Here is a 14,963-nt window from a genome sequence, read left to right on the forward strand (position 1 = left end):
AAAAAGCGCCACCATTGAAGATCGATCCAGCCTAAGTTCGATAGATCTCAGCCAAGTTCGATCGATCCAAGTCCGAGGTTCGATCGATCGAACTTCCTCCAATGCGAAACAGTTAAATTTCCAGCTCATTGAAAGTTGTCCTTTATCCAATCATTGGAGAATATTTTGTGCACGACCCCAGCTCATTTTGGGTGTCATTTGACCTACCTATATAAGGATACGGTTTACTTTTTATAACATACCATATCACATCATATCATCTCTTAGAGAGCAAGCTTAAAGGAGGAGGAGGCTGTAGACACCATTGGAGACTCTTCATCATCCAAGGAGCAAATCTCTACCATGAAGTTAGCCCTTGAGGGTTGGAGAAGCACAACCATAAGTGGCTAGACATCCTCTTGGGGCTAGAGTTAGCCCCAAGCATGCTTTCTACATCTTGATTTTGTGTATTATTGAGAGATTAGTGTTGTAATACATATTTTGGTACTTTTATATACATATAGATCTTGTTTATTCAATAATTTATGTAGTTTAATGCTTCCAATTGATCATTTCATTCTATTCATATGTCTATGTATGCTAGAATAGATGTTCATGTGTTTGTCTCTATTTCTTGTGTTATTAATGCATGTCTATGTGTAGTAATGCCATAGATCTAAAGATTGTCAAAACATTGTGCTTAATGGAATGCTCTTGTCATTTTCTAGATGGTCCATGCTCATTTCTTGATGGATTGTGCCTCTCCCTTAGCTTAATTAGTTTAATTTCAAGTTTTTAGCTTAATTGTAGTGTAGTGGTAGTATAGTTGTTAGATGGGAGGACAATCCATACTTGTTATTTGATGTTCCATACTTTTGAATGCAAGAAGCATATGTCTCTAACCTTGTAGTATGTTTGGCTTATGAGCTTAATGAAATGATTAATGACTTGCTAGATATATTGTGCTGTTCACATGCTATTTAGACAATATATACTTAATTGTTAGATATATTGTGCTTTTCACATGTTGATTAGACAATGTATACTTAATTGGTCACCCTTGCTAGTTGAATTAACTAAACACATACTCACACATACCAATATTGCAACACACATTTCCCTCATTAGTCACTTGTTAAAGGTTTTATTGAATTCAATTATTTAGTTTAATCAACCAACCAACTATTTGTTTAATCATTCAACCTACTAACCCTAATAGAGATTCCACAACCAAATTCGACTCCAATCCCTTGGGACGATCCCTACTCACCCTTGCTGCGTTAGTAGTAGTGTTGGTGGTGGTTTTTATAAATTTAAATTTGACCTAAAAGGCTTTTATTGAACCACACACTCAATACATCAATTTTGGCATATACCGAGCGACCTCATCATAATTTTGGCGCCGTTGCCTGGGATTAGGCAACGTCATATTTGTAGAATCAATTAGGAATTAGTACTCTTTTGATCGTGTCTTTAATTTGTTTTTATTTTTCTTTTGATTGCTTATTGTGTTTGTTCATATTTGACAAGGAGCATTGAGCTAAGAGGCAAGCAAATGAGCCACCAAGCAAAGGAGCTAAGCAAGCAAGGAAAAATACTAAAAATTTTAAAAAATTGCTAAGCTAAGCTATAAATTTGGAGTTGAAGTGCTAAAGGACCTTTGTGAGCTTTTTCTTACATAATCCCTTAATTAAATCGTCGGCCCGTGTGGAAGCTAGTTTTTAAATTCTAAGATAAATCGTGAGCCTGCATGGAGGCAATTTACTTTTCTTGCGTATTGTTTGAGCATGGAAGTATGGGAACATTGTATGTGGAGGAAGTTTGTTAATTGTTGATTTGTTGCGAAAGAGGAGTGCTTGCTTGTTTTGTTGTGATTTATGTGTCGCTTGTAGTCGGGAATAAGCCTTGTCATATCATACATTCTAGGCATTCACATGGAAAATCTAGAGGGTAATCTTGGCTACTTAAGCCCACACTTCATGCAAAACCTACCTCTTAATCAACATGACCCTGGAGTTCAAGCTCCAATTCCTCCAATGGTCCTTCATGATCATTATAATCTTCATACATACCATGCACCTACTTGCATTGTGTTGCCTAATTTTGAGGCTAATCAATATGAAATCAAGCCTGAGACCATTCAAATGTGTCCACTCTTTTATGGCTTAGATAAAGAGGAACCATATAGGCATCTTAATGAATTTCTTGAACTATGTTCCACCGTGAGGTACATGGATGTCCCGGAGGAAGTTCTTAAATTACTTCTCTTCCCTTTCACGCTTAAAAATAAAGCAAAGCATTGGTTCAATACTTTAAGGGTAAATTCAAAAACATCTTGGGCACAAATGAAAAATGAATTTTTTAAAAAAATTTACCCCGTAAGTTTGACTAATGTAATGTGTGCTTCAATTAGAGAATTTTCTCAAAAGGAAGGAGAGTTGTCGCATGAGGCTTGGGAGAGATTGAATGACTTGCTAAGAAAATGTCCACATCATGGTATTCCAAAATGGCAAGTTGTCCAATACTTCTATGAAAGCCTATCCGACATGCAAAAGGACATAGTTGATACCTCATGTGGAGGTTCATATTTTGGAAAACATGAAGATGACATTTGGCACCTTTTTGAAAAAATGAGTGAAAATTCTTTGCAAAAATATTACACTTCTCGGCTTGATCACGGTTTTAATAAAAAGGAGAAAAGTATAACAGTGTGTCAAATTGAAAGTTCAAGGGAAATTGTAGCCGAGGTTAAAACACTTTCTTAAAAACTTGATCAATTCTTCTTGAATCAAAAACCGGCTATCAATTCATCTCATTTTCATCATACAATTCATCTTTGTGAGCCTTGCATGACATGTTCAAGTGTTTTGCATACTACTTTCGATTGTCCCTATGGACATGTTGTTAATGAACACTTTGAACAAGTTAATGCTACATTTGCTCACCCTTATTCAAATGCATATGTTCCATTGTGGAATGAAAGCTCAAGCTCTTATCAAACTAAAATTTTTCAAAGAAAATACATTCCACCTCATAAAAGAAATGGAGGTTTCCAAGGATTTGTTTCTTCTTCTTTCCATCATCAAAGAATGAATGACCTCTCACGTCCTCAAATGTATGATTCCCAAGTTGGCTTTCATTATCCTCAAGCACTTTCTAGTAATTCCACATTTGAAGATAAGGTTTTGATGGCCTTGGGTAGCTCAGAGAAGGATACCAACTTGTTGCATTCCCACTCTCAATCCATATCAAAGCTTGAATCCCAAATTGGGACCATAGCTAATGCCTTGAATGAAAGAGAAATTGGGAAATTACCTAGTCAACCCAGAGGAATCCAAAAGCCTAATTTTGTGTATAAACAAACCCTACATCGGGGTGTTCTTCCCAAGCTCAAGCGCAAGCCATCACCACCTTGAGAAGTGGTAAGTAAGTGGACAATAGGGTTAAACTACCAAAGAAAGATAGTGAATCGGTGCAACCTAAAGTTGTCACCCATCCAATTCCCAATTCCACTCCTACTTCCTTGAATGAAAATGTTCCTAACTGGAATTCTCAATCTTCGCCATCATCCTCTCAAATTACAAAGTCTTGTGAGCCAAAAGCTCCATTCACTTATGCTTTAAAAGAAACTTCGCCTTATGGGAGGCAAGAAGGGAAAATATATGACATGATGGAAGTTTTTAAGCAAGTCAACATCAAACTTCCTTTTTTGGATGCCATTAAGCAAATTCCACCTTATGCAAAATTCTTGAAAGATCTTTGCACACAAAAAAGGAAGAGCAAGGGACCAAGCCCTAAAAAAGTGTTCCTCACAGAGCAAGCGAGCTCCATTCTTCAACAAAACACTCCACTTCAGTTCAAAGATCCCGGTGCTCCGACTATTTCTTGTGTAATTGGAACTCATGAAATTCGTAGAGCTCTTCTTGACTTAGGTGCAAGTGTTAATTTGATTCCTTACTCCATATATGTCCAATTAGGGTTGAATGAGTTGAAGCCAACCTCGGTGGTGCTTCAAATGGCCGATAGATCCGTCAAAACACCTAGGGGCATGGTTGAGGACATTCTTGTCAAGGTAGATAAATTCTACTTTCCAATTGATTTTGTAGTTCTTGATACCGAACCGGTTGTTAATCCCTCCAACCACATTCCAATCATCTTGGGAAGACCATTCCTTGCCACCGCAAATGCAACAATTAATTGTAGATCTGGGATTATGGACCTTTCTTTTGGCAATATGATGATCAAACTTAATGTTTTCCATGCAAGTCGACATCCCATAGATGAAGATGAGTGTTACCTTATTGATGTGTTAGATGAGGTTGTTGAGGAATTGATTCCAACGATGATAATGAAACAACCAATTGAGGATAGTCTTTCATCTCTTTTATCCAATGACCCTCTTGCTTCTTGTCTTCTTGAAATGTATGGAAGTTGTGGATTTGATGATGAAAAATCAATGAATGAAGTAAGCAATCTCATGGAATCTGTTGCAAGCTTAGATTTTTCATCTTGGAAAGCTCCAATAGAACCTCTTCCTCCACTCTCTGACACTCCACCGGTCTCATCTTTAGTCTCTCCACCAATTCTTGAGCTTAAAACTCTACCTTTCAATCTCAAGTATGCATTCTTAGGACCAAAAGAGACTCTTCCGGTTATCATTTCTTCAAGTCTTGAAAAAGACCAAGAAGATGCTCTCTTAAATGTCCTTAAAAAAAAAAAGGAAGCCAGAGGATGGAGTGTGGCGGATCTTAAGGGAATTAACCCTTCTATTTGTATGCATCGCATACTTAAGGAAGATGATGCAAAACCCTTTAGGGATGCCCAAATGAGACTTAATCCAAATATAAAGGAGGTAGTTAAGAAGGAAATTGTCAAACTCTTAGATGGCAGAATCATTTACCCAATCTCTGATAGCAAAGAGGTGAGTCCAACTCAAGTAGTTCCCAAAAAATTGGGGATTACGGTGGTTGAGAATGCAAAAGGTGAGGAAATCTCTAAGCGTACCGCCAATTCATAGTGTGTATGCATTGATTACCGCAAATTGAATGCCGCCACTAGAAAGGATCACTTCCCCTTGCCATTCATTGATCAAATTCTAGAGAGATTGGCTGGGTAACAATATTATTGCTTCCTTGATGGCTATTCAGGGTACAATTAAGTAGCCCTCGACCCACTAGACCAAGAGAAAACCACCTTTACATGTCCATTCAGCACATTTGCTTATAGACAGATGCCTTTTGGTTTGTGCAATGCACCCGCCACATTCTAAAGGTGTATGATGTCAATTTTCTCGGATATGGTGGAAGAGTATCTAGAGGTTTTCATGGATGATTTTTCTATTTTTGGGTCCTCATTTAATGCATGCCTCAAAAATTTAGATCTAGTGTTTAAGAGATGTCGCGAAACCAACCTTGTACTTAGCTGGGAAAAGAGCCATTTCATGGTTCAAGAGGGTATTGTTTTGGGTCACGTTATTTCAAGGAGAGGAATAGAGGTAGATAAAGCGAAGGTTGAGCTTATTTCTGAATTGCCTTCACCTTCAACGGTGAGAGAGGTTCGCTCCTTTCTAGGTCATGCTGGCTTTTACTGCCGTTTTATCAAAGACTTTAGCAAAATTGCTCGACCCTTGTGCAATCTTCTTGCCAAGGAAACTCCTTTTGTTTTTGACCAAGCATGCTTAGACGCTTTTCATAAATTGCGTGAATTATTATCATCTGCTCCTATCATGCAATCTCCCAATTGGTCATTGCCATTTGAAATTATGTGTGATGCTTCTGATTATGCCATGGGAGCAATTTTAGGACAAAGAGTGGGTAAGCTCCCTTGTGCCATCTGCTATGCAAGTAAAACTTTCTCGGGAGCTCAATTGAATTACTCCACTACCGAGAAAGAATTACTTGCCGTAGTGTATGCTCTTGATAAATTTCGTTCCTATCTCTTAGGGTCTAAGGTTGTTGTTTATTCTGATCATGCCGCCTTGAGACATCTATTGACAGAAAGGGAAACAAAACCTAGGTTAATTAGATGGATTTTGTTTCTTCAAGAATTTGATTTTGAAATCAAGGACAAGAAAGGCACCGAAAATGTGGTTGCTGATCATCTTTCTAGGTTATCGATAGAGCCTTTCCCTAATCTACCAATTTGTGACTCTTTTCCGGATGAACAACTCTTTCAAATTTCTAATGGAAAAATGCCTTAGTTTGCTGACATTGTGAATTATTTGGCAGTAGGCAAGCTACCCACTTCTTGGTCGAAGAATGAAATGAATCGTTTCTTTGCCAACATCCGGAATTACTATTGGGAAGACCCTGTCTTGTACCGATATTGTCTGGATCAAATTGTGAGGAGATGCATTCCGGAGAGTGAAATTCCAAGTGTCCTAGTGTTTTGTCACACTCTTGCATATGGTGGGCATTTTAGTACAAAGAAGACCGCCTTAAAGGTTCTTCAAAGTGGGCTCTTTTGGCCCACTATTCATAGAGATGCCTACAATTTTTGCAAATCATGTGAGAGATGCCAAAAGATGGGGGCAATATCTAGAAGAGATATGATGCCCTTGACTAATATACTTGTTGTTGAGATCTTTGATATATGGGGCATTGATTTTATGGGTCTATTCCCTATGTCCTATGGTTTTCAATACATTCTTCTTGCCGTTGATTATGTTTCAAAGTGGGTGGAAGCATGTGCTTCCAAAACAAATGACCACTCCGTGGTCATTTAATTCATTAAATCCAATATCTTTGCTCGTTTTGGTATGCCAATGGCTATAATAAGTGATGGAGGAAAATATTTTTGCAATCAATTCCTAAGGCATTTATTTCTTAAATACTCCATCACTCATAAGGTAGCCACTCCTTATCATCCTCAAACAAGTGGGCAAGTTGAAGTGTCTAACTGGGAAATTAAGCATATTCTTGAGAAAAAGGTTAACACCACCCGGAAGGATTGGTCAAGAAAGTTAAATGATGCTTTGTGGGCTTATCGGACGGCATATAAGACTCCCATTGGCATGTCTTCTTATAGGCTTGTATATGGAAAGCCTTGCTATCTTCCGGTTGAGTTAGAACATAAAGCCTTGTGGGTGGTTAAAAAGCTCAATTTTGACCTTGATAAAGCCGGAGAGAATAGGCTACTTCAATTAAGTGAGTTACAAGAATTGAGACACAATGCTTATGATAATGCCAAACTCTATAAAGAAAGAACCAAAGCCTTTCATGATAAGCATATTGTGAAAAAGTCTTTGGAACCCGGTCAAAAAGCTTGGCTTTTCAACTCTAGATTGAAACTCTTTCCTGGGAAATTGAGAACCAAATGGGAGGGTCCTTATAAAATCATCTCTGTGCACCTAATGGGGCAGTTGAAATCAAAAATTTGAAGAAGGGAAATATTTTTAAGGTTAATGGACAGAGGTTGAAACCTTACATCGAGGGTCAAGTCTTTCAAAGACATTTGGAAGCTGCACATCTAGTTGACCCGGTGTATGAAAACAAAGAAAATTGCATTAACAAGGGACCAAAAGCTTCTTTTGAACTTAATCCAACAAATTCTTCAAAGAACCATTTGTTGGGTGGAGTTTAAAGCATCTATCACTCCAACAAGGAGGGGATGCATTACAAGATCTTTGATCCGGGCTAAAAGAGCCCAATGTCTTGCTAGAGACGTTAAAGACTAGCACGACATTTCGTAGGGTGTCAAAACCCTATTCCTCCCTCATTTCTATCTTAAATTTTATTTCTTGCGAAGTCTAGATACTTGTTTTTGGTTCATATGCATTGCTAGGAACTGTGATTAGGATTGCACGAAATTTTGTGTTGTGATTGAGCATTCTGCATAAGTTCGATCGATCCTAAATGAGAGTTCGATCGATCGAACTTCGACCTACATCCAACACTTAGAAAAATTTTCGACTTGCATCCACCTGTATCCAAATCACCTCTATGTCCCATCATTCGAACTAATTCTCAGATTGATCAGAAGACTTTAGATCGATCCCACTTCAAAGTTTGATCGATCTTATGCTCCAACACTTAGAAAATTTTGAGCCTGCATCAACCTACACATTTCAGCTTTCTGTCTCATCGATCGAAAACATTTCAAGATCGATCTGAAGTTCTTCGATCGATCCAACTTCAAAGTTTGATCAATCTGCAAGTTCCAACACTTAGCTAAATTTTTGAACCAAAAACCTGCATATTTTTGCTCTCTGTCTGATCGATCAAACTCTTGTTCCGATCGATCTTGGTTTTCCATTTCATTGTTCGACTTTGTTTTGACTTTTTCAATTTTTAAAATTCAGAAATATTTTTATTTTTATTTATTTTTATTTTCCTTTATTCTCATTTTATTTTATTCTATTTTTCAAAAATATTTTAAAAATACAAAAATATTTTTTTTTTTGTTTATTCACAAAAAAAAAAAAAAAAAATCCAAAAATATTTTCTATTTTTTAATTTTTATTTTTAATTTTAGTTTTTAATTTTTCAAAAATTTCAAAAACACTTTGAAGAGAGACCATCAAAGTTCGATCGATCTGAAATCTAAGTTCGATCGATCGAACTAATCGGAAAAAGTTTTTAAAAATAGACTTTGAGGGTCTAACAATCGATTCATTAGATCGATCCAACCCTTTTTCCAAACCCTCAATCCTTCATTCCTGTCGCCACTGTGTACCCATCTTTATCATCATCTTCGGCGAGATCTAGTGAGCTTCGACTCTCTCTCTCTCTTCTCTTTCCTCTCGGATCTGAGTTTGCATCACCCCCTTCGCATCTTATCTTCTCTCCTCGATTTTGGGTAAGATCTGAACCCCATCTTTGATTTCAAGTTTCAAGTTGTTAAATACATGTTTTAAATGTTGAATCCATGATATATTGATGATGAAATCAACCATTGATGAAGCTTTAAACATTGTGTTTATATATGTACATATGTGTATATATGTTGTGTATATATATTGTGTGTTTTGATTCGATTTGTGAGAGTATGGGCTTTGTAAAGTGAGTAGGATTGATTAAATGATGTGTTGATGGGCCCACAACCATGTCATGAAGGCCCCGTGCCATCCACGTCACCGATCTGTGACCTTTCAATTTTCATCTTCGCATAGTTCGATCGATCAAACTTCTATCTCAGATCGATCGAACTTAGTTTTTCAAATTTCTCAGATCGATCGAAGTTTTGAGATCGATCTCAAACCTTTTTGTGATCGATCGAACTTCACAGTTCTCATGAACATACTTCATTCATCATGTATTATGTTCATGTTATCTTATATGTGCCCAATGCTTGTGACATTCCACATTGGATGCATTTCATACTTACATTGTTTAGCATACTTCATATCCTGTCATTTGCATAAATTCATGTCATCTATCTGTTTTGTCTATCTCATTTGACATGCATGTCTCTATGTTGTGCTTTCAATTCTTTATTTTAGCACTCACTCCTATTGCAAGTTTCACTTTCCTTTTTGTAGGACATGACTAAACAAACTATGTTCGGACACACGAGCCTGCAGAGTCCTCCCAAGCTCAGACTGCCCACTCTTCTACTCCACCTGCATCTGAGGCCTTTGATCAAATAGCTAGCCTTGAAGCACAAATGCAAGTTTTGGAGGATACCCTACTTGCCATTAGAGCTGACATTGCTTCCTTTCGTGCAGAGATCATGGCTGCACTTGCTGACTTATTCAGGGAAATCCGCAGAGATCGCCCTGCTAGTCCTGCATCCTCTGCCTGAGACTCCCTATCTCTCTATCTTTTTATGCTCTATATCTATGTTGCTAGTCTGCTACATTATTATATTTGCAGCCAGTCTGTCGGCTTTGATCTTTTGATATATCCAGTACTCTATTTTATTTATGTTTTTGCTATGGATGTTATCTATTATATTCTTTTCTCTGTATGTTTGACTCAATCAGGTGCATCACAGTGACTACAGTGAGAGAGAATGCTACACAATTTTCAGGACTAACCTTATACCTTTCTTACTGCTTTATTTCATTTACACTTGCATGTTCACTGTGCACTGATTATCCCATTTTGTTATTTGATGAGTTTATCCGAGTGCCAAATTTCAGGACCACAGTTAATCCCAAGTTTGGGGGGGCCATGCCACCCACTTTGGATACTTCAGTCCCAGCTATTCTTTACCTTAATTGCACCGGTATACTCTTTCCTTTTGTTCTCTTTGCACATTGAGGACATTGTGCCGTTTAAGTTTGGGGGTAATGGTATACTTTACAGTGTTAGCTTTAAACTTCAAAATTTTGAGCATGACTTGTGTATTTGAGAGATTTTCTATGATTGGTCCATATCTAGCTATGATTTTGATCTTTTGAGGATTATATTGCTTAAAATTTAAAAATTGCTTGACTTGAGAGTCCAATACTCCTTGTATGCCTTGTGGAAGCCACTTAGGAGTAAATTTTTCGAAAGATTGATATCTTGCTTGCATTTGTGGTCCACATCATCTTAATTTTGTGATTTTTTTGAGATTCACTCTAGTATTCTACACTAGCATAGGCGTACACTAGCATTCATTTGTGGGGTACATGCTCTGTTGATTATTGAATTGGTTATATCCCAATTGAGCTAGTAGTGCATTAAAAGCTTCATTCTTGATAAAGATGGATAACAACCCCTTTTCACTAAGTAGCCGGGATTCTAACCTCATCAAGTACTGAACTTCTCACGCCGAAAGGTGGAGGGCCCAAACTCTAGGTTAATAAATGAATTCAAAAAAAAAAAAAAAAAAAGTTGCAAAAACAATAAAAAGTGAGGACTTCTCCCAAAACGTGAGAAGTGGATGGAGGTTGTTTTGATTTGTAGCCTAGTTGATTTGAGCTTGTAAGTCCGTAGGGGTGTTTGAACGCTTAATGCCCTAAAGCCGTCTGGTTTGGGAGTCATTAACCTAACGCTTGACCTCATGAATCGCTAGAAAGCTTAATAGATCAACACATTGCACCATGCTTCCATCTTTGATCCTATAAAAAAAGAAAAAATAAAAACTAAAAAAAATAAAAAATTAAGTGAAAAGAATAAGCGCACCTAGATGAATGAAGCTTTAATAAAAGGTCCACTTTTTGTCTTGATGATCGATACTAGATTTGTGTGCTAGTTTGAGGGTAAGGATGTGATTAATTTTTTAGTTGGCTAAGATAGCAACATATTTGATGCCAGTCCACTTAAAAAGGATTCTAGAGTTGTTTTGATTTGCATGATCATTTTCTTGATGTGTGGAGGACCATACTTGCTTACTTGATGTTGAAATTTTGGAAGATTGCTTAGAAATGTTTGAAACATTGCATACTTGAGGTAGTTTTCTCCCAATGTTTGTTTGCAATATTGGTGCCTCTTTTGTGAGAATGAGCCTAATGTTTGTGGGTATCATTTCTGGAAACCCTCACGAGACTTCACTCGTCCACTTGGGGTAACCTAGGGGTTTAAAAGGCTTGTTGCATATGCTAAGTGCAATCGTGTTCCCTACGAAAGTGACGTTATCCATTTATTATTTTCCAGTTCATAGTTGTTTAGTTATTCATTTCATTCCTTTACTTTCTGGTTCATTGCTAGGGACTAGCAATATTTAAGTTTGGGGATGTGATGAGCGTTGAAAAGTGCATATTTAAACCCCTTAAGCTTAGGCATTCTAATACCTTTATCTATCTTACTTTACCATTTTAGATTGATTTCGTATTATTTCCATTTTCAGGCACTTATCCCTAAAATAAGCTAACTCAGCCAAATAAGAGCAGAAATGAAGCAATTCTGGGATAAATCAAAGAAAGGAGCCAAGTGGAAGCAAAAGGAAGGAAAAGGTGGAAATCAACATCTTCAATCGATCTCAGATCAAAGTTCGATCGATCCAACAAGATCGATCTCAGCACTTCAAGATGGATAAGAGCCATGATGACATTTTCAAAGATCTCAAAAGTTTGATCGATCCAACATCATTCTTCGATCGATCGAACTACTTTGTCCTTATCCAAATGATTGATCTTATCTAGTTGTACCACCCTACCAACTACTTTTGTCCTTTTCCTAAAAATATTTTCAAAATATCTCAGATTTTCCTTTATCCAAAAAGCGCCACCATTGAAGATCGATCCAACCTAAGTTTGATAGATCTCAGCCAAGTTCGATCGATCCAAGTCCAAGGTTCGATCGATCGAACTTCCTCCAGTGCGAAGAAGTTAAATTTCCAGCTCATTGAAAGTTATCCTTTATCTAATCATTAGGGAATATTTTGTGCACGACCCCAGCTCATTTTGGGTGTCATTTGACCTACCTATATAAAGATAAGGATTACTTTTTTTAACATACCATATCACATCATATCATCTCTTGGAAAGCAAGCTTAGAGGAGGAGAAGGCTAGAGACACCATTGGAGACTCTTCATCATCCAAGGAGCAAATCTCTACCATGAAGTTAGCCCTTGAGGGTTGGAGAAGCACTACCATGAGTGGCTAGACATCCTTTTGGGGCTAGAGTTAGCCCCAAACATGCTTTCTATATCTTAATCTTGTGTATTATTGAGGGATTAGTGTTGTAATTAATGTTTTCACACTTTGATATATATAGATCTTGATTGTTCAATGATTTATGTGGTTAAATGCTTTCAATTGATCATTTCATTCTATCCATATGTCTATGTATGCTAGAATAGATGTTCGTGTACTTGTCTCTAGATTTTGTGTTATTGATGCATGTCTATGTGTATTAATGCCATAGATGTAGAGATTGTCAAAACATTGTGCTTAATGGAATGCTCTTGTCATTTTTTAGATGGTCCATGCTCACTTCTTGATGGATTGTGCCTCTCCCTTAGCTTAATTAGTTTAATTTCATGTCTTTAGCTTAATTCTAGTGTAGTGGTAGCATAGTTGTTAGATGGGAAGACAATCCATGCTTGTTGTTTGATGTTCCATACTTTTGAATGCAAGAAGCATATGTCTCTAACCTTGTGGTGTGTTTGGCGTATGAGCTTAATGAAAGGATTAATGACTTGCTAGATATATTGTGCTTTTCAAATGTTATTTAGACAATATATACTTAATTGTTAGATATATTGTGTTTTTCACATGTTGATTAGACAATATATACTTAATTGGTCACCCTTGCTAGTTGAATTTTGCAACACACATTTCCCTCATTAGTCACTTGTTAAGGGTGTAGAAAAGTATTGTTTGGTGGTGACCTCTAAACCCCAAGATTTCTCTCTCTCTTACTTACTCTTTATTGAATTCAATTATTTAGTTTAATTTGCTCTCTAGTTTAATCAACCAACCAACTATTTGTTTGATCATTCGACCTACTAACCCTAATAGAGATTCCACAACCAAATTCGACTCCAATCCCTTGGGACAATCCCTACACACCCTTGCTACGTTAGTAGTAGTGTTGGTAGTGGTTTTTATAAATTTAAATTTAACCTAAAAGGCTTTTCTTGAACCACACATTCAATACATCAATTTTGGCGTATACCGAGCGGCATCGTCAAGAGGGTTCGATCGATCGAACCTATGCTGAGATCGATCGAACTTGGTTGAGATCTATCAAACTTTGGTAGGATTGATCCTCCCATGGCGGTGCTTTTTTGGATATCGACAAATCTGAGATATTTTTGAGATATTTTGGGAAAGAGACAAAATTGGTGGGTGGGATGGTACAACAGGATAAGATGGAATCTTTTCGATCGATCTGATAAATGTTGGATCGATCGAACATTGTGGGATCTTTGGATAAGGACAAAAGAGCTTGGATCCATCTTGGAGTGCAGAGATCGATCTATGTCAGATCGATCGAAAAAATTCTGTGATCGATCAAACTTTGCTGAACTTCCACCACTTGCTTCATTTTGCTTCCACTTTGCTCCTTTTACTCATTCATCTCAAGATTGCTTCAATTATGCTCTTATTTGGCTGAATTAGCTTATTTTGGGGATAAGTGCCTAAAAACGGAAATAACATGAAATCAATCCAAAGCGGAAAAATAAGATAGATAAAGGTCCTTGAATACCTAAGCTTAACGGGTTTAAATGCACACTTTTCAGCGCTCATCACACCCCCAAACTTAAATATTGCTAGTCCCTAGTAATGAAATAGAAAGTAAAGGAATGAAATGAACAACTATACAATTATGAACTAGAAAGCAATAAATGGATAACGCCACTTTCGTAGGGAACACGATTGCATTTAGCATATGCAACAAGCCTTTTAAACTCCTAGTTTACCCCTAGTGGACGAGTGAAGTCTCGTGGGGGTTTCCATAAATGATACCCACAAACATTAAGCTCATTCTTTCAAAAGAGGCACCAATATTGCAAACAAGCATTGGGAGAAAAGTACTTCAAGTATGCAATTTTTCAACCACTTCCAAGCAATTTCCCAAAATTTCAATATTAAGCAAACAAATATGGTCCTCCACACATCAAGAAAATGATCATGCAAATTAAAACAACTCTAGAATCCTTTTTTAGTGGACCGGCATCAAATATGTTATTATCTAAGCCAACTAAAGAAATGATCACATCATTACCCTCAAACTAGCACACAAATATAGTCCCAATCATCAAAACAAAGAGTGGGCATTTTATTAAAGCTTTATTGAACTAGGTGCGCTTATTCTTTCCACTCGATTTTTATTTATTTATTTATTTTTAATAGGATCAAAGATGGAAACATGGTGCAATGTAGTGATCTATTAAGCTTTCTAGCGATCCATGAGGTCGAGCGTTAGGTCAATGACTCCCAAACCAGACGGCTTTAGGGCATCAGGTTTTCAAACACCCTTACGGACTTACAAGCTCAAATCAACTACGCTACAAATCAAAACAACCTCCATCTAATCATTTCCCACTTCTCATATTTTAGGAGAAGTCCTCACTTTTTTATTGCTTTTGCAACTTTTCTCTTTTTTTTTTTTTTTTTTTTTTCTTTTTTTTTTTTGCAAGTAGCATTCAATTATTAACCTAAAGTTTG

This window comes from Cornus florida, unplaced genomic scaffold (assembly GCF_030987335.1).
Source record: "Cornus florida cultivar Cherokee Brave unplaced genomic scaffold, ASM3098733v1 CherokeeBrave_3.0.0_Hap2_Chr05, whole genome shotgun sequence".
In the NCBI taxonomy this organism is placed as follows: domain Eukaryota; kingdom Viridiplantae; phylum Streptophyta; class Magnoliopsida; order Cornales; family Cornaceae; genus Cornus; species Cornus florida.